The sequence below is a fragment of the Kogia breviceps genome, chromosome 13, assembly GCF_026419965.1.
Source record: "Kogia breviceps isolate mKogBre1 chromosome 13, mKogBre1 haplotype 1, whole genome shotgun sequence".
Classification (NCBI taxonomy): Eukaryota; Metazoa; Chordata; class Mammalia; order Artiodactyla; family Physeteridae; genus Kogia; species Kogia breviceps.
Window position 1 is genome coordinate 53,019,416 of NC_081322.1, and position 24,913 is coordinate 53,044,328.

Sequence of the window (24,913 nt, forward strand, 5' to 3'; positions counted from 1 at the left end):
AGGTAACTTAACTGGTCCATAATTTATCGTAATTTATGGTGCAATGATTCTTTTTATTCTCCCACTTGAATATAAACTTTGAGCCCCATGGACAAAAAGGTACACTATCATCATAAATCTGTTTATTTGTATAATTATGTATTTATTCCTTTAGAGGACATTATGTAATAACCAGATGTTAGTGTTTTCCATGGTAAAAACGTGAAGGTAATTTTTAGGAAGGAAATGTATTTCAGCACATCATACTTGCTTAGATATACCTGCATCATTTTGTGAATTACTTATGTGCTTATGATTCATGGTTGCTATCAGTAGTTATGTCTCAAGTGATCTCAACTGATTTTAACATTAGCTGACATAAAGCATCATTAAAGTGATACATTTTGTGGAGTTGGAGGTAATATGAGGAGAATGGAAAAGAAGGAAAGACAAATGAAAAAAGGAGAACATTTTAAAAATTATGTTTCCAAAGCCAAAGTCTAAGCTCTTGGGAATACCTGAAGGTTGGGCTGTGCTGCTGTACTTCATTTCAGATGACTATAGCACCCCCTGGTGAACAACATTAATATTTCATAATTTTCTCCAAATAGTATACACTGCAAAATCTACAAGTGGCTTTTAGAAGTAGCTCCTTTGGTCTCTTTTTTCGTTTTTGGTTAAGGAAGCATGTGCCCAAATTGAATTTAATTCATTTCAGCAGCTGTTCCAATACCAAAGTGAGTTTTATGTAACATGCAAATTTACTTCCAGAAACAAATAAGAATTAGGGGGACTTGAGTACCTTGGATTAATCAAATTAGTTGCAGAGCATACTAATTTAGAAGAAGCAAAAGGCTGTAAATTTTATCTACAAAGTACAACAAAATTTTCTTCATTTGCATAAATAAATTGCAAATTTTCCCTGGGCTTAAGCACATAAATAATTCACACATTTTGCTCCCCTACCTCTTTTAGATCTTTACTCATATGTCACTTTCTCAGTGATGTTTTTATTGATCATCTTATTTGTAAACGTAGACTCCAATACCCTACATTCCCTATGCCTTTTTCTGCTTCATTTTTCACCACAGTTAGGATGGCCAAATAAATTTTTGTCCAAATCAAGATACTTTTGAGAGTGGAAAATGATGCTATTAATATTTACATGGGGACAAACAGTCAATGGGTACACTGTAACAAGGTCACCTCACTCACAGTACTTATCATCTTCTAATGTATTATATATTTTACTTTTTATTTTCTTTCTTTTCTTGGTAAAAACTCACAATGAGCAGGGAGTTTTGCCTGTTTGGTTTTTGTCTCATTGTTTTTTTTTCTTATTGCTCTAACCTCAGTGCCTAAAATAATGTCCATCATAGGTGCTCCATAATATTGGCTGAATAAATGAACATGTTTACCTGCTGTGGTCATTCAAAATGGCTGCAAGTCCTTGGTCACTTATTTCATTGAGAGGTAGCACTTATTTCTCCTTTCCTTGAATCTAGGCTGGATCTCTGACTTCCTCAACCAATACAACGTGGCAGAAATGCACCGTGACAATTCCAGACCTGGCCTTTAAGAGGACTGGCAGTTTTTGTTTTCTGACTCAGAGCATTAATTCTTGTTCTTGGCATGCTTCCTCTTGCAATCCAGCCACAATGCTGTGAGGAGCCCAGGATATTCGGGTAGACCAGCCCCACTGAGCTTCCAGCCTACAGCCAGGATCAATGACCAGGTTTTGAGTAAGCCATCTTACCTGTTGCAGCCCATTTGAATCCTCAGGTGACTGCAGTCCTAGCCAACATCATGTGGAGCAGTAGAACTGATCAGGTAAGTCCTAAAGAAATAAAGCAGTTGCTGTTATTAAGTCGCTAAGTTTTGGATGGTTTGTTATGCAGCACAGTAGATAATTGAAACATCTGCTATATCTATGCTGAGCACCCCCATGAAGGACACAAAATGAGCAGGAAAAGATTGATCTTAAGGAACTATGAGTTTAAAGGGAGAAAAAACTCACTTATATGAATACTGTTTCCTTGTAAGTTGATTACTGCTATAAAAAGCCAAAAGTAACCTGGAAGTTTGTAGGAAGGATGTGTTCAAGGGGAGTTTAGGGAAGTAAAGACAAATCATTCAATTGGTGAAGAGTGAGGAGATTATCACTAGATAGAATTTAACAGTTAGAGGTGAGGGACAGAGTTAGTGGTGGAAGCAGAGCTAACAGCATGAGCACAGAGGTTAAAGAAGCATGAATACCTATTCATCTAACAGCAAGAAATTTAGTTTGACCAGGGGATGGGATCTATGAAGAGAAAGGAAAGGCAGAAAGGATGATTAGAAATAGGTCATGGTGCCTTAAATGTTATGCCAGTAGTTGGATTTCTTTCATGGTCAGAAGTCAGATGATTTGTTTTTTAACATCTACTGTTTTCCATCACTGATTATATAAACATTATGTGTAATCACTGTAAGTGGAAACTTTTTTTTATAAGTATAAAGGAGAAAATAAAATCACTTCAGATTTCTCTTCCCAGAGTTAATCACTGTTAATCTCTTGTTCTTGTGTTTCCTCTACACATTACTACAGTTGGGATATGGAAGACAGAAACAGATTGTATCCTCACTCTTTCACTAACATTCATTTCATAATTACCCACCTAATTAAGGATTCTCTGAAGATACAGTCTTAATATTTACATAAAATTTATTGTATGAAAATATCAAAATTTCTTTAGTTCATATCCTGCTAGTAAATAATTATGTTGTTTTCAAATTTAGATTTAGCTATTATCAAAATGAACACCAGTTGTGCATTTACCCAAATATACTTGGGATCCTGTCTTTGGCCTATACTTAAAGATTTTAGAAGAAATGGTCTTATGAAATATTGCTATAGCTGTTGTGTCCTAAATGTTTGTGTCCCTCCAAAATTCGTATGTTGAAGCCCCAACCTCCCAGTATGACTATATTTGTAGACAAAGCCTGTTAGAAGATGATAAACATTAAATGAGGTCATAAGGGTAGGACCTTAATCCAATAGTGACCCTAAAAGAAGAGGAAGAGACACCAGAACTCTCTCTAAGAGATTACACAGCAAGAAGGCAGCCCTGTGTAAGCCAGGAAGAGAATCTTCCCCCGGGACTGAATCAGCACCTTCATCTTGGACTTCCCACCCTCCATAACTGAGAAATAAATTCCTGTTGTTTAAGCCACCCAGTATGTTGCATTTTGTTATGGCATCCAGAGAAGACTAAAACAGTTGGCATAAATATTTGGCTGAGAACATTGTTAATTACATTGTACAGTTCATATTTAAGAAGAAAAAATAACTTTTGTAATGAAGAGAAAATAATTTTTTTATTATTTCATGGACATTTAATAAAACAGGAATCCTAATGCTCAATTTGCTTTGTTTACATGAAATCTTATAGCCAGATATGTGGCTCTTTTTTGTTTGCCCCAATTTTCTTATTTATTATTTATTTAATATTTAGTTATAGTATATATATTTTTATAGATAACATTAATTGTTTTGGAATAGGCAGTTTGCAAATAAATAAACAGATGAAATTAAATGAACATTATTTCAGCCACTTAGCAATAATTAAATTCAAAAGAGTAGTGATATAATGAAGCTAAGCATTATGCATATTATTAAAACAGAATCATTATGTGAATTAATAGATAAATATATCTGTATTTCCATATCTAAATGCATATGGTAGGATAGTTACAGAAATCATAAGAAATTGCATATTTAGTTAGGGACAAACTAAGGAAACATACTTACTTTCCCAAGTCATAGCCAGACAAGGAAATGAGATTTCAAAAATTCCTTGAATAAAGAAAGGAGTTTAATAATTTAAGGAAAGGCAAATGCTGCCTTCATAACTTTCACTGAAAGAGAAGACTGAGATGCATGGAGGGTACTAACTGAACAGAAATCTAAAGGAGACCCATGTTAAATAAAATAGATGATATAAACACTTCTAATTTGATCTTTACTGTAGGTATGATATACCTTAATGTAGAATAAGTAATCTAATTAATTTTTTCACATGTCTCTAAAATGGCATCATACTAATGATATGCAACTGTATGGAATACATGACTTCCTGAGAAGAAGTGCAAGAGTTTTCTCTAAAAATATTACTATGTTTTAAGAGGTTCAATTAGTCACACAACATATCTGATCAGCTTTGTAGGTTTGAGGAAGTTTTAGGGCTAAGTGAACAATTGCAAAGTGGGAATATTTGGGCAAAAGCAGAACAGTACTTTGAAAATTTCAACCAGTAAAAGTTAAATGTAAAATCTGTCTGGATATCATCTGTAATACAACAGAAGAGGAAGAGGCGAAGTTTTTAAAGGATTACAGTTCTTTAAATTTTAAGGGGAAATGTATAATGTATGCAAAACGTCATTTTCCAGGAAGCAAGATACTCAATTCAACCAATACTTCCAAATTAATATAAATACCTCCTTTTCTCTGAAAATATCTAGTGAAAAATTAACTAGACACAGTGAAGTGTATTTTTAATAGTTATGTCCGAAATTAGTGAAACAGGAGAAAGAAAAGAGGGTTAGTCAATATAGCAAATGGTATTTCCTATCAGATCCATGTGGTACAGTGGAAAGAACGTGGCTTTGAGAACCAGATGTCCTGGCTTCAATTCTTACCTCTATGATCCATGAAATATGCAAAGCTGTATACACATATACATTTCTATACACATGCACTTTCTAATCCTAACAATGTTAGCTCATGCTATGAATGAGGAGACTGACAGAGCTTATTAATTTGTATGAGATCACAAAGCAGGTAAGTGACTGAATTTGAATTCTGGTACAATTTACTCTAAAGTCTGCATTCTTTCCACTCCACAGAAAAAGGGTTGAATAGTTGCAAAACCTGTGAAGAGTCTGAGATTTTAGCCTTTCTCAGTTTCACACATGCTAGCAGAAGACATGAGACTCCTGGGTTAAAGACAAATGGCTTTTTCACTCACAGCACAGCAAGAAGTATGAGTTTCATGTTTAAGTCAGTTCTCCCCCCACTCCCAAACACCATAGGGCGGTGTAGAGAGGCCCTGGTGGATGCTGGGCAGACAGTTGGGTTTGTTGAACCTCGAGTTCAGGAGAATATTCAGTCTTATAAAGAGTGATGCCAGACAACAGTGTCATTGTTTGTCCAAGAGGGAGATAAAATTTTTACTATCCTGTTCAGGAAACAAATCTGCCCTCTACCTCTATAGGGTATATTGAGACTCTATCTTCTAAGACTGTTTGATATACAAACAACCCTTAAAAGATAGCATGGAACAAAAGCTGTCACAGTCATATAGAAATGCTACGAAGAATTGCCCCCCAGCAATGGTATCTGAGGAAAAAATCTAAATAAAATAGATTGTGAGGTTTACTGGACAGTCTGACAAAAGCCCAAAGAGGTGTGATGAAGTTGTACTTGGTGCATGTTTGCATATATTCATATCTAAGTCTAATTCAAATGCAGTCCTTGGGGTCTGGGGTCCATGTCATCAGCCCATTCACAACAGGACATAAGGCAGAGATGATTGGGAGAAAGGAAAAGACTAGCATCTTGGTGAAGGAGATTAGGAAAGTTAGGTAAGATGTAAGGGTTTCAGTCAAGGAGAGTATGCTTGGGGCAGAAATTTATCCTAGACAGGAAAATCTAAGCAGAAACTCAGTTGTACGAATTAAGTCCATCTGTAAAGACAAGCTCCATTCAATTTACTGAGCACTCAGGAAGTTAGTGTCTCCAGGACAGGGGCAGATTTGTTTCCTGACCAGAATAATAAAGGTAATGTCTCCCTCTGGAGCAAAGATTGTGCAGTTTAGTTTGAAGCCCCAGAATAAGGACTAATTCCAGGCTTGGTGTATTTATAAGCTTTAATGTACTTCTTGCTCAGATTAGAAATAGCTCGCTAGCTGGGCAGGGCTGTGCTTGTTGATGAAAGGGTTTCCAGAGGACAGAGACTAAGAGAGGCAGAAATTGACAGAGAGAAGAGATAAAGAGCAAAGCTGGGAGGTCACTTTTTTAAAGAGATAGTAAATGATCAAGTGAAATGTCAACAGCGAAAAAACACGTGCCTTTCTGCACAAGCTAAACTGCTGCAATCTTTGCCCAGGAATTAGAAGTGAAATGTTAAGCTAGCTTAACAGCAGATCCTACATGATAGCAGAACCAAAGGATTAGAATTTGCAGAGAAAATGTCCCCTCCTATTTAAAAGAAAACATTATTAAACAACTCAATTAAATTAGATCCAAACCAGTTTGAAATCAAAGGCATTACCCTTTTCTTGTTAAATACCTAGTCTGTAGATAGCTAAACACTTGCATGGTCTTAGGAAAGCTGTTTTAAGGCACTGTATTATTTGGGAGAATATCATCTTTATGCATTTGCACTCTGGCAAGTCATCTCAGAGTCTGTTATATTCAAATCCTGTAATCATTTCTTGTAAAAAGGTAATATCATCTGTCATATTATATTGCACTCATTTCCATAATAAAAGTCATAGTTAAATCTGATAACATCACTAATTAAATGTGTATATATATATATATATATATATATATAATTCCAATAAATTTCTAAGAATAACTTTAAGAATAAGCTAAGGGACATAATTTTTATCTACTTATGAGTCATTGTATTCTCTCGCTTTAATTTAAAGTTTTGATCATAATAAACTTTTTCCAGGTCTCAGATAGCAAGAGCAATAATGGCTTCTCTTCAGACTTTGTGTGGAACAAAGAATAATTCTCATTTTAACTTCATAAAATTGATATAATAAGTGAGAAAAGATTATTTTTGATTCAAGTAACTAACTTTTTCATGTTTAATAATTATGCTTGCATAGAAAAACATATTAAAGAGAGAGAAATATAAATGAAGAGACATGTAGTCCATATTCTCAGCTATAATTTGTTGCCTAAAAAAACTGAAATTATTTTAATTAAATACACTAATATAGTTTGGAAAGAAATTTAAAAATTAAATATATTTGTTTCCAAACTTTTAGTAGAATTAAAGAGATTTCCTATACTAGTCTGCTTTAAAGATCACAAATGTAAACATTTCATTTTAAAACTTATCATATATGGAAAATTATTCCTGTAAGATACTTCAAGGTCTATTGTCAGTTTCCCCTGTTTTTTTTCCCTAAATCTATTGTACAAGTGCAAAGAAAAGACAGGTGTTAATTACTTTTTTAGGATTGTTTCAGTATATATATATATTTATTTATTTATTTATTTATTTACTTATTTATTTATTCTCGTTGAACATATCTCATATATCATGGTGTATGATCCTTTTAGTGTGTTGTTGGATTCTGTTTGCTAGTATTTTGTTGAGGATTTTTGCATCTATGTTCATCAGTGATATTGGCCTGTAGTTTTCTTTCTTTGTGACATCTTTGTCTGGTTTTGGTATCAGGGTGATGGTGGCCTCGTAGAATGAGTTTGGGAGTGTTCCTCCCTCTGCTTTATTTTCGAAGAGTTTGAGAAGAATAGGTGTTAGCTCTTCTCTAAATGTTTGATAGAATTCGCCTGTGAAGCCATCTGGTCCTGGGCTTTTGTTTGTTGGAAGATTTTTAATTACAGTTTCAATTTCAGTGCTTGTGATCAGTCTGTTCATATTTTCTATTTCTTCCTGATTCAGTCTTGGCAGGTTGTGCATTTCTAAGAATTTGTCCATTTCTTCCAGGTTGTCCATTTTATTGGCATGATCCACTTCAATCTTAAGTGGATTCTACAATATGGATTCTGCATGGATTCTACAATATGGCTGCACCATAATTTAACCAGTCTCTATTAATGGACATTAAAATTCTCTTTTTTTTAAATTACCAAAATGCTATGCTAAGTATCCTTGTGCAACCATTGAATAATTCATTGTTTTCTGAGTCTCTTTCTTCCTCTTGGCCACTGTCATCTGCTCACACTGAGCAACTCTTCCTATTCTTTGGAAATTTGCCATTTGACTCAAAGTCTTGTCTCCACCTAAGTGCTTTTTTTATTGTGAGTCATCTCAACATCTAGTCATATTATCCAGCTACACAATAGCATTATAATTTCTGAACCTCTTAGCTTCAGCCACCTTCAACCTACTCTTTGCTTCAGTCAGTCTCCCAATGCACATCTTTGTCACCACAGGGAATAGTTCCCTGTTTGGCTTCTTTCAAACAACTCTTCCTCAATCATTATTTCTTTTCCTTTCAGTTTCTCATGCCCTTGTTGACAACATCTTTCTACCTTGAGAAGGGCAAAGGCCCTTGAGGCCTCCATTTCCTTCTAATTTATCAATCCTTTTCTATCTACTTTTCATTCCCTAGAGCCCATGGTTTATCACCAGAATTTCTCTAGCCAGCATTTCTAAGTCCCTAGTACCCAAATTATTCTACTAAAACTAACCAGGCAAAACTCTAACCTTGAAGAATACTACAAACTCTTCTTGCCTTTTCCTGTACTTGGATGACCAGGTCTTGCTGGAGAAAAATCACATGACTATATAGCTTAACCATGAATTCTCATCTCCAACCCCAGCTAAGCCCTTAGCACTTCCTGGCAATCTTGTTATGGCATCCTCTTCAATTATTTATAGTTCATTTATTCTTTTTTTCTCTTTTATTTTTTTTAACATCTTTATTGGAGTATAATTGCTTTACAATGGTGTGTTAGTTTCTGCTATACAGCAAAGTGAATCAGCTATATGTATACATATATCCCCTCATTTATTCTTAATATGGCTAATTCATACTTCTTCCAAGTCTAGATGGAATTTGCTAATCAGACAATTTTTACCACAACCAACATTATCAAAAATAAAGTTGATATGTTACTTTTACCAGGTTTCCAGGGGAACAGAGAGAAAAAGTTAACCAAATGTCAAATGCTCATACATAAAGCTTAATGGTTTTATTAACCTTTAGCCACACAACATTTGCATATTTTATTGATATAGGTCTGCTTCCATGTCTATTTTCCACATTAATCAGTAACTTCTTTGAAGAAAAAACTGCATCTTATTTGTATGTATAGCTCTTCATTAAGTAGCTACTCAATAACTACTGCAGTCTGAATATATTTGGAGAGCAGTGAAAGAGCTTTCCTAAATTATTTAGAAGCCTAAAATTAATCCATGACTGAAAGTACAGTTTATTTTGAAAATCAGAAAACACTAGTGTCAAGAAAATATGAAAATATGGTTTGAATACTATGTTCTAATTAAGGAAGCAATTAAGCATGAGATATGAGTTAGTAGTTTTTTTTAATGTTTCTATATTTTGAAAGTTTTAGCATTTGAATGGGTAATTCAGTTTAAAATACATTAAGTATCTGTGATAGACTGATAATGGTCCCCAAAGATGTTTCCATGTTCTAATGCCTAGAACCTGTGTGTATTACCTTATATGGCTAATAATGTGATTCAGTTAAGGATGTTGAGAGGAAGAACTTCTCCTGTATTATCCAGGTGAGCCCTAAGTGAAATCGTATGTATTTCCTTAGAAAGGTGGATGGAGTTTTGAAACAGATGCACATAGGAGAAGGTGATGTAAAGATGGTGGCAAAGATAAAGTGCTGTGGTTACAAACTAAGGAATGTGAAGGATTTCTGATACACACCAGAAGCTGAAAGAGGTATGGAACAGATTCCCCCCTGGAGTCTCTGGAGGGACCATGGCCCTGCTGACACCTCAATTTCTGATTTCTAGAAATTAAAGCTATGAGAGAATAAATTTCATTTTATGCCACCCAGTTTTTGGCAATATGTTACAGCTCCCACAGGAGATAAATATAATATCACTGTTTTTCAGGTACTGAGTCTCTAAAGATATGAAGATTAAAGAATAAAGGTGGAGAGGGGTATGTTCCCTGACCACTGTTAGGTCCCAATTTAGTGAGGGAAGCTAAAATAGAAATTTTAAATCACCATATGGTATGGCTTCCATACTGGAAACATACTGTGGCCCTGGAAGCAGAGAGAAGAGATCTAGTAAACTGTTGAGGAGTCATGACCACATGGAACAGCATCTGGGAATCAAAAAATTAAAAGCATGATAGGTCTAGAGAATGGTGAACAAATTAAAGTGGATCATAGGTGGTAGGGGAATTGAAGGGAGATGAAACTGGAATGGTAGATTATAAAGCAATGTATTATTCTTTAGACAATGGGCAGTCACTGAAGGATTTCAATAAGAAACCAACATGCCTTGATTTCTGTTTTAAAAAGATAATTCTGAAGCATTTATGTGGAAAATTCACTTAAGTGGAATAACTCATTCCCCTGACGATGCCCGAAAAATGAAGTGTTACCTAACTAAATTGGTTCCAATAGCAGGCAATGAATTTTCATTTGTTTTGGCAGCATAATGGCAAGCTAGTATGCTTAAATTCAACTGCTAGACAGATCATTAACATTTCTTTACTCAGCCAAACTAGAATTGTTAATACCTCTCATTCCTAAAAGAGTAGGTAGATTTAAATAGAGAGCCTTAATTTATCACATGCAGTATTATTTAAAAGTATCGAAATGGATTTTTTAAGGCAAGAATCTGGGAAATGTAGCCTCACAGAAAGGATTTCTTATAGCCTGATTTTCCCCCCTTCTAAATACTGAGTAATTTTCTCCAAAGGCTATTGAGTGGAGAATAAATTCGTTATGTCCTCATGGGTAAGAAATTATTAGCCTAATTGAGTCCCTGACTTATTCCTCCAGAAAAAAAAATTCCCTAAGACAGAAAGCGTTGAGAAATTCTTAAGGGATAACAAACGCTGGTCTTAAAAAAATACAGGAAGTAATATAAACAAGCTGATTCTGTTAAGCAGTGACCAAGTTGTACCAACAATTATCTTGCAGTTCTCACTGAGGAAGTAAAGAAAAGAAAAACTACTTCCTAAAGTAGCCACAAGTGAGTGAACAGAAGTTAGAGATAAAAATCTACATTTTGTGGGTTTAAAAAATAATGCAGAAATGCCAGACCAAAGACACATTTTGAAACTGTTCTGTTCATCCAACTTAGATGTATTTTTTACTTAACAAGCCCACTTTTTAGGACTTTAGTGCCCAAGCCAAGCATTGACTGTTGACCAAGAATCACAAAAGCTATAGTCTTGAATTTTCAGCATTAGCACCAGTCCACAAAACTATGAGACCATGATCCAAGTTATATTTCAAAGATAAACATTTTTATTTTCAATGATTAAATAAAGCCATAGATCTCTGCTTCCCTTTTATCCTTGATCAATATAACCCAAAGTAAAGGGGCCAGTAAATATCTTCGAGGAGGGACAATGAACATAGACAAATAAGCCTTTTATTATTGCCTGAAAATTCTAGATTTTCCAATTAGTTGCTAACTCTGCATTTCATGTTTTGCTTTGCTGTCCCTAATAGGTCTTTCTTCTTTTTTTATTTAATAGACCCTGACTGTACATATGGGAAATTCAGTGAATGGAGAAGATAAAATAAATGTTAATGAATTTATCACTATATTTGCACCAGTGATAAATTCACTTGTAAAATTCATGACTCTCAATGAATGTTTGATTGGAAAAAATAATGGTATTTGAAAAACAATAATTACCTACTGCTCTATTCTACCACACACTACAGACTTGGCACGAAGCAGAGAAAAAAGTAAACAGTCCTTGCTCTCCCAGTCAGTAAATCTAACTTTACTGCTGAATCAAAATTTTACAGCCAAAAGAAAACATTTGTAATACAATAGTAATTCTTTAAAAAAAAAAAGATAATGGAGAAGGTGTTGATAGATATGCATTGGAAACAGGATGTTGGACTTGGAAATCAATGTGACAGAATCATTGTTTCCCAGCAAAGGCCCACATACCACAAGGGTCTAGTTCATTCTAATCTTGATCATACTTCTCCTTAATTTACGTAATTGTGCTAATTCCTCTGAACTTCAGTTGTTCATATTGCTTATTATGTACAAAGCATGGTGAGGGATATCAGGTAGATATGTCGAGGGTAGAGACCGTGCAGTATGGGGGCAGTGGTGAGGATCTCTGGAGACCCTACCCAAGGTTTCAGATATTTCCTGTGTGTGCGCGCATGTGTGTGTGTGTGTCTGTGTGTGTGTGTAAAGCTTTCAATTCTCCCTTGTCCTACAATCTAAGGAGTTTATACATTTAGAATAACCTTGCAGGATTATCAAATCCACACTTAGATATAGGATTAGAAAATCTTCAGGACCATCAGTTCTCAGCAATTCTATTTCATTCTTCCAGAGTCATAAAAATGATGCTTCTGAGGTAAGTATCTGAGACAATATTGGACTAAAGGATCTCAAAAGAAGAGCATCCAATTCAACACTGGTTGGGTCAGCAAAAGATTTGCAAAATAAATTTGGAACTGCATTTTTTAAGTTAAAGAGACATTTTCCAGAAAAAGGAGAGTGAATGGAATTCTAGACAGAGTAAAATACATGCTCAAAGGTACAGAAGCATGGAAAGTTCAAGCAACAGAAAATTCTGCACAGCAGTAGGAGTCTAGAGGTTTGGAAGAAGATGAAATATAAATTGAGCTCCCTGCCACCCACACCAAAAGCTCAATCTTGGATTCTCATCTCTGCTCCCATCCTCTTCCTCAACATACATTCCAATCACGTTCCCCAAATATTTATCCCTAAGTGCTGACCTCTTATCTTGCTGAACCTGTACCTCCAGGCAGCATGTTGTATTGGGAAAAGCATGAGTTTGGAACTGGACTTTTGTTTTTGGACTTTTTTGGGGTTTGAACTGGACTGTTTTTTTGGATTTGCATCACTGTTTGCTAAATTATTAGTTGTATGACCTGAAGAAAGTTACTTAATCTCTGGGTATGAGTTTCTTCTCATGTAAAATGGGAAAGATAACGTCTTTCTCATAGTATTGTTCTGAAAATTAAATGAGAACATGTCTCTTGAAAACATATGGCATATAGTTATGACTTCAAAAAAAGTTAGTCCTCCCTTTCCACTAGAAAGCTCTAGAAAGGCATGCCTTTGAAAGGTAGATCATCCTGTTGTGAATTCTAGTTTCTTCTCATACTACTAGCTATATGGCTTTGGTTTTAACTCTCTAATCCTGTTTTCTTTTAATAAAAGAGAGATAATAAATCCAATCTCAGAAAGTTGTATCGATTAGAAAAATGGCACCTCTTCCACTGCCTTGCAGTTATAGATTCTCTTCCCCTGAATATTCTCTCAGTACCTAAGAGAACGTGCTGATGACTGCATAAAGATCCTCAGAGTCCTACTCTTAAGGTTACAGTCTAGTGGGAGGAAAGGAAGGATCCCATGTACCAAGTGCAATACACAGTACATAGTTTCTTTTATCTTTATAACAACCTTGGAAATAAAGTGGGTATCAGTATCCACATTTTTAAACAAGTCCAGCTGAGTTTCACAGTGGTTAACAACTTGTCCAAGGACACCAAAAAATAGAGATGGAGTAATCTTCAAATAATGTTTGTGCTTACTTCAGAAAATCAGTTGCCTGCTTCATCAGTCTGCAGCTCTTTCCTATGTAATAGCACTGTACATTTATGTATGCTATACTGCACTACCTCCAGCTTTAGGGATTGCTCATACTTCTTTGAGGAAAATATCTCATTATCTCCTGAACTGCATGGTTTAACAACATGGCACAGAAATTCAGGCTAATCTATAGTGGAAAATAGTTTGTCTAGCTCCTGAAGTCAATTTAAGAGTATATTCAACATATGTATCTTATAATGGTCAGAATAGCCTCTGAAGCAACTTTCAACCCCATAAAATGGAATCAGAGCTCTTTCCAGCCTTGAGTTCATCCCATCATTAATATTTCAGGATTTTACTAAACAGTGAGAATTCCAATACTCTAACAAGCCAAAAACTCTTTTCAAACCTTGTAGCAATATTCAAATAACCTACTTTACAAATGAAACAATCTTTAATCTTATGTCTGAACAACAACAACATAAAAAGTAAGTCTATGAATAAACAAGTCTCAGAATAACATACTTAAACATTACTGCAAAACACAGTGCTGTTCTTGGCCATCAACGTTTAAATAGAAGATTCTACATGCCATGATTATGTTAGAAATGTTGATAAGGGGCATTTTATAGCATTGTTTTTTAGATAGAGTAAATTCATAAACATGGTATCAATTGAGAAATGACTAGTCATAAATCTATTTCTGAGCAGTGGGTAATTAAGAGAAACATATGAAATAAGTAGAATTATCCTCTTCATCTTTTTTTTTTTTTTCTGTGAAAGGCCCAAATGTGGTTCCAATCAATGGGAAGATCTTTGCAAACTCTACCTTTGCAAGACTGATTAGAAAATTTTTTAAAATCCCACAAAACAACAACAAAAGTGAAATCTGTTGAATAATATAAGGTTTTCTCCAAATTATTTTTCCAAATTCTCTGCCAAAGCAAACACATGGTACGTGTTAGTCAGCTAGGTCTGCATCAATTCATCAGTTGTATGAACTGCACTGATTTTGTTGCCAAACCTATTACACTAAATCCCACTGTTTTTAAAACCTGACTCCAAACATCCTTTAAGCTTGTAGAACATTCTAAATGTAGCTTAAATGTACACTATTTTTAAATTACTTTTTTAAAGCAAACTTTGGGAATATTCCTCTTGGATAGATCCCACATTATAAATTCTTTTTGTACCTGCTAACAGAAATGTACAATATAAACCTTTGTTCTTTTGGCACAAAGTATAGAGAAAGGGAAAAGCTTGTTTTCTCTATTTTTGTTAAGATTTTATTTAAACATTCCCGAAAGTAATAGAAGCTGTTAGAATAGTTTGACAAGAAATGTTATCAGATAGTTGGAATTGAGAATTTTAATATACAAATGTTTATTTTATTCTTTCTCCCACAGACTCATGTCACTGAAAAGGTCACTTACTCTATCACAAAAAAGAAATTATTCATTCACCCTATGATGATTTTAACCCTCACGTAAAGAACATTATATTTATTGCTGTCCCTGATCTTCAAAGATAAGGTTGATAATGATGATTACCATTTTCTTGTTTCTGAAGAGAAAAGACCTAGAAGAGAACAACAGCTCTTTCCATGAATAAGCATAAATTTTTATTATAGCAATAAAAAACTATTTAACAGACATAATGTGAATCTGCTACAATTTTCAAAAGGTTTTATTCTCAGTTTATGCCACATTCTAGTCTTTAATTTTAAATTTTAAATTGAGTAAGTCTGCAATTCAAAATACCTGAGATTTATCTACCTAATCTGAATATTATACAATTTAATGTAACATTATATGCCAGCATCTCAGTGAGTAAAAAACTCAGAAGAAAACATCCACAAATCTTTACCACTTCATCCCTCAGATACTTGAATCTGTTCCCACCTACTCTTTCTCCCCACTGGTTAAAATGGATGAACTCCTTGTTCATCCCTTGCTCTTAGCAAATGCCAGCTCATCCATTTGCTTTCTAATCTCATCTACTCTCTCCAACACAAGAACACTGCTTCCACAATACTCACTTCTCTCTCCTACATCATCTGTTTTCTCCCCCATCTGAATTGTTCCATCAACATATAAAAATGTTGTTCTCCTATCTAAAGAAAAGGCCTCTCGCCATCATTATTCATTTCCCTCCTTCAGTAAACACTCCATATACTTCTTTCCCTTTAGAGGAAAACTCCTCAGAAGATTGTCTCTGCAAATTCTGTTTTAAATCCACTCTGTTCAAGATTTTCTCCCACTACCCGCTGAAACTGTTGCTGTTGATAACCTTCATGCCGGTCAATTCAATGGCCACTTCTCAGTTCTTGTATTACTTGATCCCTCAGCAGCTTTCCACACAACTGGTCACACTCACTCTGCTTGTAAACATTTTCTTTGCTTCCAGGTCACTACAATCCCAGTTATTTTCCTTCTTTTTGGTCCTACTTTTTATTCTACTTCGAAGTTTCCTTTTCATCTCTCCAACAACTGCTGAATGTTGAAATACCCAAGGCTCAATTCTTGTATACCTTTTGTGTCCTCACTAATTCCCTTTCATCCAGTCTCTATTATAACTCATTTTTCCCCATATGGCCTGAACTTCTCCCCTATGCCTCAGGTCCAACTACACAACATATCTCCACATGGATGTCTAAGAGACATTTCAGTTTACCATATTAAAAACTGGGCACCTCATCTCTATCCTCTCTGCAAACCTGCTCTCCCCATGTCTGTTAAGGGCAACTCCATAACTTGTAGTAGTTCAGAGAAAATGCTTTACAAAGTTTTCTTCCACAATTCACGTTGAAACCACAGCAAATACCATTAGCTCTACCTTCCAGATACATCTAGAATCAACTACTTCCCACTATTTCCCCCATTAGTCACTATTCCAAAGCCCCTGAATTATTGCCACTAGCCTCCTATGGTTTCTCTGCTTCCACCCTTTCTCCCCTTTAGGATCTTCTCAACACTGATAAAATATGTCAGATCATGCACAATTCTCAAAATCCTCCAGTAGCCCTTTATCTCACTTAGAGACAAGTCTAAGTAATTGCAACAGCTACAAGTTCCTATGAAGTTTGGCTCCCTGTGCTTTTGTGATCTTATCTTCTACAATCCCATGTATTTACTGTGCTCTAGTCACACTGGCCTCCTTTATGTGGTTTGAATTTGCTAGGCATCCTCCCACTTCAGGGCCTTCATGATTGCTATTTTCTTTCCTGGAATTCTCATTTGCTACGTAACCCCATGGCAAGTTTCCTTCAGCTCCTCCCAGTTTTAACTCATATATTATCTTCTCAGAGTGTTCTTCCCTGAGCATCCTATTCAAAATTGCAATAGTTCCCCTGAACACCCTCTGTCCTCTTCCCTTGGTTTATTTCTCTTTAGCATCATTATAATTTAACACACTGCATAATTTACTTAGTTTAGTTTCATTTCTGTCTCCCACACTTCACTTTGCAAGTTCCAAGACATCAAGTTTTTAGTGTTATTTACTCCTATCGACCTGATGCCCAGAGAGTTGTTTCAAATATTAAAGGGGTTCAATAAATATTTGTGAAATAATTATATAAGTAAGGAGTAGAGTCCATGGCGATTAAAAGCACAGATTTCAGTGTTAGGAAGACCTGGATATGAATTCCTGCTCTGCCTCTTACTAAGTAACTTATTTTGAACAAGTAATTTTTCTTAGCCCCAGTTTACTCATTATTAAATGGATATAATGATACTTAGCACTCAAAACTATTTTTATAAGCTTGAAAGGAAATAATAAAATTTAAGCAAAATAAAAGAGAAAACATCACTTTTGCAGTGATTCATAGTCACTATCAATAATGAGTAATAAAATGAGATTGTCCAAATATATATGATAAATTGTAATTGCTTTAATTGACCATTAAGTTAATTATTTTAATCGTTTCAAATTTACTCAAAAATTATTTTTCACTTTACAGTGCCATTTGCTACTCATTAAAAGATGATTAAGAAAATTACAGTACATTTCTCACAAGTTTTGAATTATAAAATGTAGTTTTATAAATAAAATAATTTTTTAGATATACTTTCCATAAAGGGTTCCATGTTCAATTTTAAAATGTAATTATAGTATTCAACAAAGACATTTTAAAATAATAAAATAAATTTAGATGTCAATCATTTTGGTTAGCTCCAAACTTACAATGAGCTTTATTTTAAAGTTGTTCATTTTGTCCGATGGTCCAAGGCTGTTGATCTTACAGCATAAATTTCTCCCACCATTCTACTTACCCATAGGATTTTCCCACCAATCTACCTTCATTTCCATTGTAAACAGATTGCACTTGACAAAACCCAATATTGGCTCTGTTCCCAGATACATGGATTTCTACTTTTCTTAAATTTCTCTGTCTCCTTACCTCCCAGTATTCACAATGACTATCATCAACTTAAGCTCCAGGAAAATCAAATACAACTCTATGCCACAAAAACATCGAGGCCCCTTGATCTGGTCTACTCGTCTTATTAGATAATTGGAAAAGTGAAGCACAGACATATCAAGTGGTTCAAGTTCACAAAGTTAGTCTATGAAAAATTTGGACCTTGAATCCATTTTGCCAAATAGCCAACCACCTGTTTTGTTGGGAGATTTTTTTTTTTTTTTTTACTTTACTATATAGCCTCAATTATCTTCTCAGCTTTACTCTAAAGCCAAACACCTTAACTGTTATCTTAGCACATATATGTATGGTTCTAACAAACATTTTACTGTTGTTGAATAATGTGACAGGAACATTCCATGCGTGACTGAATATTGCTTTCTGGCTATCTATCTTATAGTTTTAAGTTATTGGTATGGAAAAAGCCTGGGAAATGTAAATGCTCTTCAGTTATTAACCATTTTAACTTACATTTTAAACTGTAATGTAAAAATAAGTTGGATGTCCAACAATTAGTTGTTTGAATTTTTTAATAATTATTATTTTTATGGGGTATCTTATATTTGCCAACCAATGTTCTAAGAACAAAAATACATGCTCTGGGCCAGATCCCAACAGAACATGAACTTGAATGGAGGTCTAACTCTAGCTCTTTCCATTTGCTGCAGTAATACTTAACTTGTTTACTTACCAGGAAGAGCATTGTCTACTTTCTATGTGAAGAAGGATTTTAAAATGCAATCAAATATATTTATTTCTCTCTTCCCTTTGTGCCTCAAAATACTGAACTCATAGCTCACCTCTAAACAAACTTTTTCCAAGATTTCTGGTTCAGATTATGTTAGATGGTCTCACAATTTGAAAGAGATGTCTTTTTTAAAAATACTATTGTAACTTTTACCCTAAAGTACATGATATTTATGGCTAATTTTGACTCCAAGCAAAACAGTTTGTTCATAAGTAATGCTGCCAGTTATGTAAACTGTTAATTAGACATCAGAGGATCTGTGTATTCAGCAATAGTACCTTTGTGGAAGAGAAAGTAACCTTCCATCTCTTTTTGCACCAATACTGGTACAGTAAATATATTAAAATTGGCTGGTGTTGGTCTCTATTTCAAATAAAGTTTGTTATGCAGAAATGACTAGGTGGACATTTTAAATAGCAATCATATCTTTCTGATTCTCTATTATAATATGCAACTAAATAATATCATTGATTAGGTAATCCTCTGAGAGCAACATCAAAAGTTTTTTTTAAGTTTTCATATTTAAAATATTAATGGAAACTTTAATATCCTTATGGGAAAAGTAACTCAGAAATGTAAATTTTAGTCACTGAGGAAGACCTTTCAGTGAGCATGCAGCTCTTAACTCCAAACGGAATGTGATACTTAATGCACAACTATATATCTGCTTAGGCAACATTGGAATAGATAAAAATAATCATAGGAGAATCTTAATAATGAAAAATAATGTCTTAATAGCTTAAATTTCTGAAATCCACCCCTCCTTGCCTATGTCAAAAATGTTCTACCTGCTTTAGGCTCACAGTTTAGGGTTACATATATGGAGAGTTCTGAGTTGTTCAGAATCTACCAGTAATCATGATTTGATTTTGCCTTCACTTCTATCTTACCAACTGTGTAAAATGATTTTTTCATCATATTTTAAGAACTCTATGGTTTCTTTGATAATAATTCAATAGCATTCCTCTTGTTAAACCACCTTGATTCAATTTTAATATTTTAATGCAAAACAAGATTTTTATCTCTTAATGAATTAATCATTTTTATCTCATGATTAATAGCATAATCAATGCTATTTATGCAATGGATGAGATTAAATGTCCACAGTATGTTTATAGTCAGAGAGCATTTTGAGAAGAGAGTAAAGCAGGAAATGATACTAACTCATAGCAGTAGCAATGGCTAACAGAAGTTCATACTGCGTACCAGGCAGTACACTTCATGTTTTTAATGTTTTAGTTAATGCAATCTGTTTCAGAATATTATGAAGTACATGCCTCATTGTATCCATTTTGGAGATGGAAAAACTCAAATACAGAGAGGTTAAACAACTGGCCCAAGTGGTAGAGAGACAATTAGAACCCAGGCAGTTGAAAACCAGACTGTTCTCTTAACTACCATGCTCTACTGCCTCTGGGGTCTTTGGAAAGAACATAAAACACAGATTCTTCTAAAATAGGAGAGAAGAAACTAATGGGAGACATCATAAGTATGTACAGAAGTGGAAGGGAGAGAAGTTAAGTACTCACTTGATAACTTGCATTTCCTCTGTAAAGTAGAAGGCAATATTATCTGTGGATGATTAGGTATTTGGATGTAGGGCAGAAAGTTTAAGGACCATAGTACACTCTTAGAGACACCAGACCAGGCAGCTTAAGTACAATTGTGACCATTAATTAGCAACCTATTCCCCAAATCATCTTCCCTACATTATCTTAAATCCTTACAGAAAACTTTATAAGGTAAGAATTAAATGGAAACTGAGGATCAAAGAGGTTAATAGTTTGTTCAAGATCGCTCAGATAGTAAGTACTGAAGTTGGGTTATGAATCAAGTCTGTCACCAATGTCCATACTCTTCCACTCTGCCACACTGCCTAAGAAAATAATGGAAAAGGGGACCACTGAAGGCAAGTAGAAGTAATAGTGAGAAGTATTGAGGGCACAGCTTAGAATGAAAGTCATAAACTGTTGTATAACATCAATATGCATATGTAAGCAATGTTCCACACCAACGCGGGTAGGTTTTGAACCCAAATTAGAAACAGATGTAACTGCTTTCAATTGTGGCAGGAAAATAACTGGTTAGGTGAGGATAGTGAAAGCACGAGGAGTAGAAGAAAAAAAGTAGAGCCAGGAAAGAGCTGTTTAATTGAGAGAAAGTGGAGAGGTTGTGGCCATGAGGACAAATGGCAGGTTGAGAAGAAGAAACAACAGGAGACAAATGGAAGCAGAACAGGTATTGAAGAGTGAGATCTCTGAATCTAAGACATTTGCAAATGGAGGAGTTCAATAAGGTTTGACTGGAAGCAGAGATTTGCAAATTCTTAAGCAACCATTTAATGGTTTTCACACTTTTCTCTTTCACCTAGAGACTGTGGCTTGCTTACTTTAGTTAATTCTAGTGCCACTCCTAAGACTTCATGAAAGATTATTTCAGTTTTTATAAGTTAAGAGCGTTATAGAATGATCGTGTGCTCTCCTTGAGTATTGATGTTTCAAACTATGACATTTTTTAAAATTCCAACTTTTTGATGTTTTAGAACTTTATTAAAGGTGGGCAGTTCTTCATCTGCATTTGAAATTCTATCAAATATACTGAGTTTCCATTCAGTGGCTACAAAGTCCAAAGTGAAGGCAGTCAATCACCCTATCTGGCTGGATCAACCATCATCACTGGACTTGGACAGTGTAGACCACAAACAATAAGTTTCTACTGCTAGAACTTGGCTGACAACACAGCTTCTGGTAAAGAATAATAATTCAAGATTACAAGTATCATATTACAAATAATCATTTTTAACCCTATAATCCAAGTTGTTGCATCCAAGCAACTTCTTTGAGAACATTGTTCTAATACCTATCTCAATTTACCAACAAATTAATGTGCAAAATTTATTCTAGTTAACTGTAACTGCCAATGAAATAGAGACACAGGTGTAGAGAACCAACATATGGACACCAAGGGGGGAAAGCAGGCAGTGACGAGGTGTGACGAATTGGGAGATTGGGATTGACATATATACATTAATATGTATAAAATAGATAACTAATAAGAACCTGCCATAGAGTACAGGTAACTCCACTTCGCTGTACAGTAAAAACAAAAACATTGTAAAACAACTATACCCCAATTAAAAGAGAAAAAAAAACCTGTAAATGACAAGACCTAAACAGTTACTCAGTTGAAAATTCTGTCGTGACCACTTAAGGTCTCTGAAGCAATAGAAGATCTTGACATTACTGCTTGATTGACCTCCTGATCAGTTTATAGAGAACAACCTGTCTTAATTTGATGCAAAAAATGTAAGTACAGGGGCATAGCAGTTCCTTGTGGGTTTAAACTAAAACAAATCACTGGCAGGATTTTCCACTGAGTATGTATTTTTAAATGATTGTCTAAAATGACGTATCTATTCCAGCAAATGGTGTGTCATATAAGGAAATGTCATTAATGATTATCAGAAATGCACTCCCGTACAATGAGATGCTGGTTCTATACCCTAGCTCTACTGTAAGAGGCAAACTTTTATACTGAAAAATATTTTAAGATCTGTAGTTTTTCCTCACCTCCTTTCCTCTACAAGCATAATAAGCAGTAAAACTTGGTGAAGGCTAAAATAGGTATCTCAGGCTTTACGTTCCATATCCCTGTGTATACCAGATAATCTTCTAACACTGATTTTGTAATGTTCTGCCTTGTCTGGTTTTTAAATATTATGAAGAAATATGTTACTACTACTCTTCTTGGAAGATTAATTCTCCTTCAATCTTTAATGCTATATTCAATCCTTAAAACATCCATGTAAATTCTCACAGTGAAAATTTTACTTGTTGAACTTTTTTCTATTACTATGTAATAGAACTTTATATCTTGAAATAGAAATATACACCCTCCACAACAGGGTAACTACTTAACCTGGTAATATCTTACATACATGAGTAATGAGATGACTTCAGCTATTCAAAAAGCAATGGTAATTCATTACCACACCCTCCTTAACAACAGAAAATATGAAGCAAAAATAATCTTTAAAAGTAAAATCACAGGTTTAAAAAATGGCAACTGTTTTTGGTGCTGTATAACATGGAGGGAAATATGACCTACTTAGAAACTTTTTTAACAAAACAGATTCTCAAGAATTTTATAAGCTATCATTTTCTGATACTTTTCAATATTTTTTCCCTTGTTCTTATTTTTCATTTATTTTCTACTATTTGGCACCAGACTCAACAAACACACTTCTTCTGTGATCTAGAATTGACCCAGTACATTGTACAAGTACAAATCTTGAAGTTGATATATTTTATATCAGAACAAAATCCAGAAATACATAGAGGGGTGTGTGTGTGTGCATGTATGGGTGTGCATATGTGACCTTATTTTATCTAAAACTTAGGAAAATTATAGTTGTCATATTTCAAAGGCAGAGTGTTTATAATAAATTTGATAAGGTATAATATCTTTTAAATTGATCCTGCAGTACTGTATGATATCACTTATATGTAGAATCTAAAAAATACAACACATTAGTGAATATAACAAAAAAGAAGCAGACTCACAAATACAAAGAATAAACTAGTGGTTACCAGTGGGGAGAGGGAAGGGGGAGGGGCAGTATGGGGGTAAGGGACTAAGAGGTACAAACTATTAGATATAAAGAAAGCTACAAGGATATATTGTACAACATGGGGAATATAGCCAATATTTTATAATAACTAATAAATGGAGTACAACCTTTAAAAATTGTGAATCACTATATTGTGCACCTGTGACATACAATATTGTACAGCAACTACACTCTAATAAAAAATTTAATTACATAAAAAATTGATCCTGTAAGACAAAATCTAATTTGTATATGAAAGCATCAAGTGATGAATAAGCATGAGCACTATTACACTGTAATACTGCTTTTATGCTTATATAAAGTAAATGGAACTACCTTTATTATGAAACTATTTTGACAACATCAACTGCTATGAAAATAGAGGGGAATTTTTTCACGAAAGTGCTTTATTTGCTATAAAAACTTGCTGTGCTATAACTCAACAAAGCAGGATGTTAATCAAAAAGAAGCGCTTTTCAAATGAGATTTTCTGGCCCTGAGATCAATGAGAAACAAGGCAGAGGCATGAGATACAACAGAAGCTACTATGAGTTAAGAGTAAGACTTATCATTGATTATTCCTTCATTCAACAAGCATATGTTTTTCACTCACATCACAGTCCAAATGGATTTTGCCAAATGCAACTGGCCTTTCCTGGTGATTTGATATCTGGCTTCTCCATCTTGTGTGCTGAGACCTTCCAGGGCTTTCTCAGTGTCCTCTACATTCAGGCAGAGTAAAGTGAGTAAATGAATGAGTAAATGAGTAAAGAGCAAAGCTGAAGGACAACATCCAGGAGACTTTATGACTAGGTCTAGTAAGAGTAGACATCACTTCCACCACATTCATCTGGCCAGAACCAAGCAGATGGCCTGAACCAACTGCGACAGGGATTAGGAAATCTTGCCTTCAGGATGCCCATGAAGAGGAAATGGGGTTGGTGAGCATTAAGATTTGAATTGTGTCCCCCCAAAAGTATATGTTAGTGTTCTAACATATATAACCCCCAGTATCTTAGAATGTGATAGGGTTTGGAAATAAGGTCTTTACAGAGGTAATCAAGTTCAAATGAAGTCATTAGCATGAGCCCTAATCCAATCTGACTGGTGTCCTTATAGAAAGGGCAAAATTTGAACACAGAGACAGATATGGACACAGGAGAACATCACAGGAAGAGACATAGGGAAAAGACAGCTATCTACAAGCCAGGAAATGCCAGAGGCAATTAGAAGCCAGGAGAGATCTGGAACAGATCCTTCCCTAGCACCCTCAGAGGGAACACAGCCCTGCTGAAACTTGATTTTAGGCTTTGTGCCTTCAGAACTATGAGACAATACATTTCTATTGTTCTAAACTACCCAGTTTGTGGCTCTTTGTTACAGCAGCCCTATCATACTAATACAATGAGCATCTTGGTGGTCTCTGTCACCCTTTCATCTCTGATAAATAAAGGCTAGGTTATTTAGAAAAACCTTTCCATAGAAAACAACCAACTAAAAATTCTGGGTAAAATATTTGTAAACTTATGCAAAAGCATCAAAGTTCTGACAAGGTAAGAAAACGCTAGGCCAGGACAAGTCGGTGGCCAAGATGGTGGAAAAGGAAGGCCGTGAGCTCGCCTCATTCTACAGGCACACCAAAATTATAGCTATTTACA

General features: G+C 34.8%; 2 long non-coding RNA genes across 7 annotated transcripts in view; one reads left to right on the plus strand and one right to left on the minus strand.

Moving 5' to 3' along the window:
- Positions 1-2,282, minus strand: part of LOC136792357 (uncharacterized) — a 52,375-nt gene extending 50,093 nt beyond the window's left edge. Inside the window, exons 1-2 of one of the 2 annotated variants that reach the window (XR_010836021.1) lie at positions 2,236-2,282; positions 1,736-1,816 (exon numbers count right to left, since the gene is read on the minus strand). This is a non-coding gene — a long non-coding RNA (uncharacterized lncRNA). Of the gene's footprint in view, positions 1-1,735; positions 1,817-1,996; positions 2,066-2,235 lie in introns of those variants that run through there. The other variant, XR_010836020.1, reaches the window with a different exon arrangement.
- The window catches only part of LOC131767717 (uncharacterized), a 134,379-nt gene continuing 111,071 nt past the window's right edge, over positions 1,606-24,913 (plus strand). For all 5 annotated transcript variants that reach the window (XR_009338824.2, XR_010836016.1, XR_010836017.1 and 2 more), the window contains exon 1: positions 1,606-1,809. This is a non-coding gene — a long non-coding RNA (uncharacterized lncRNA). The remainder of the gene's footprint in view (positions 1,810-24,913) is intronic.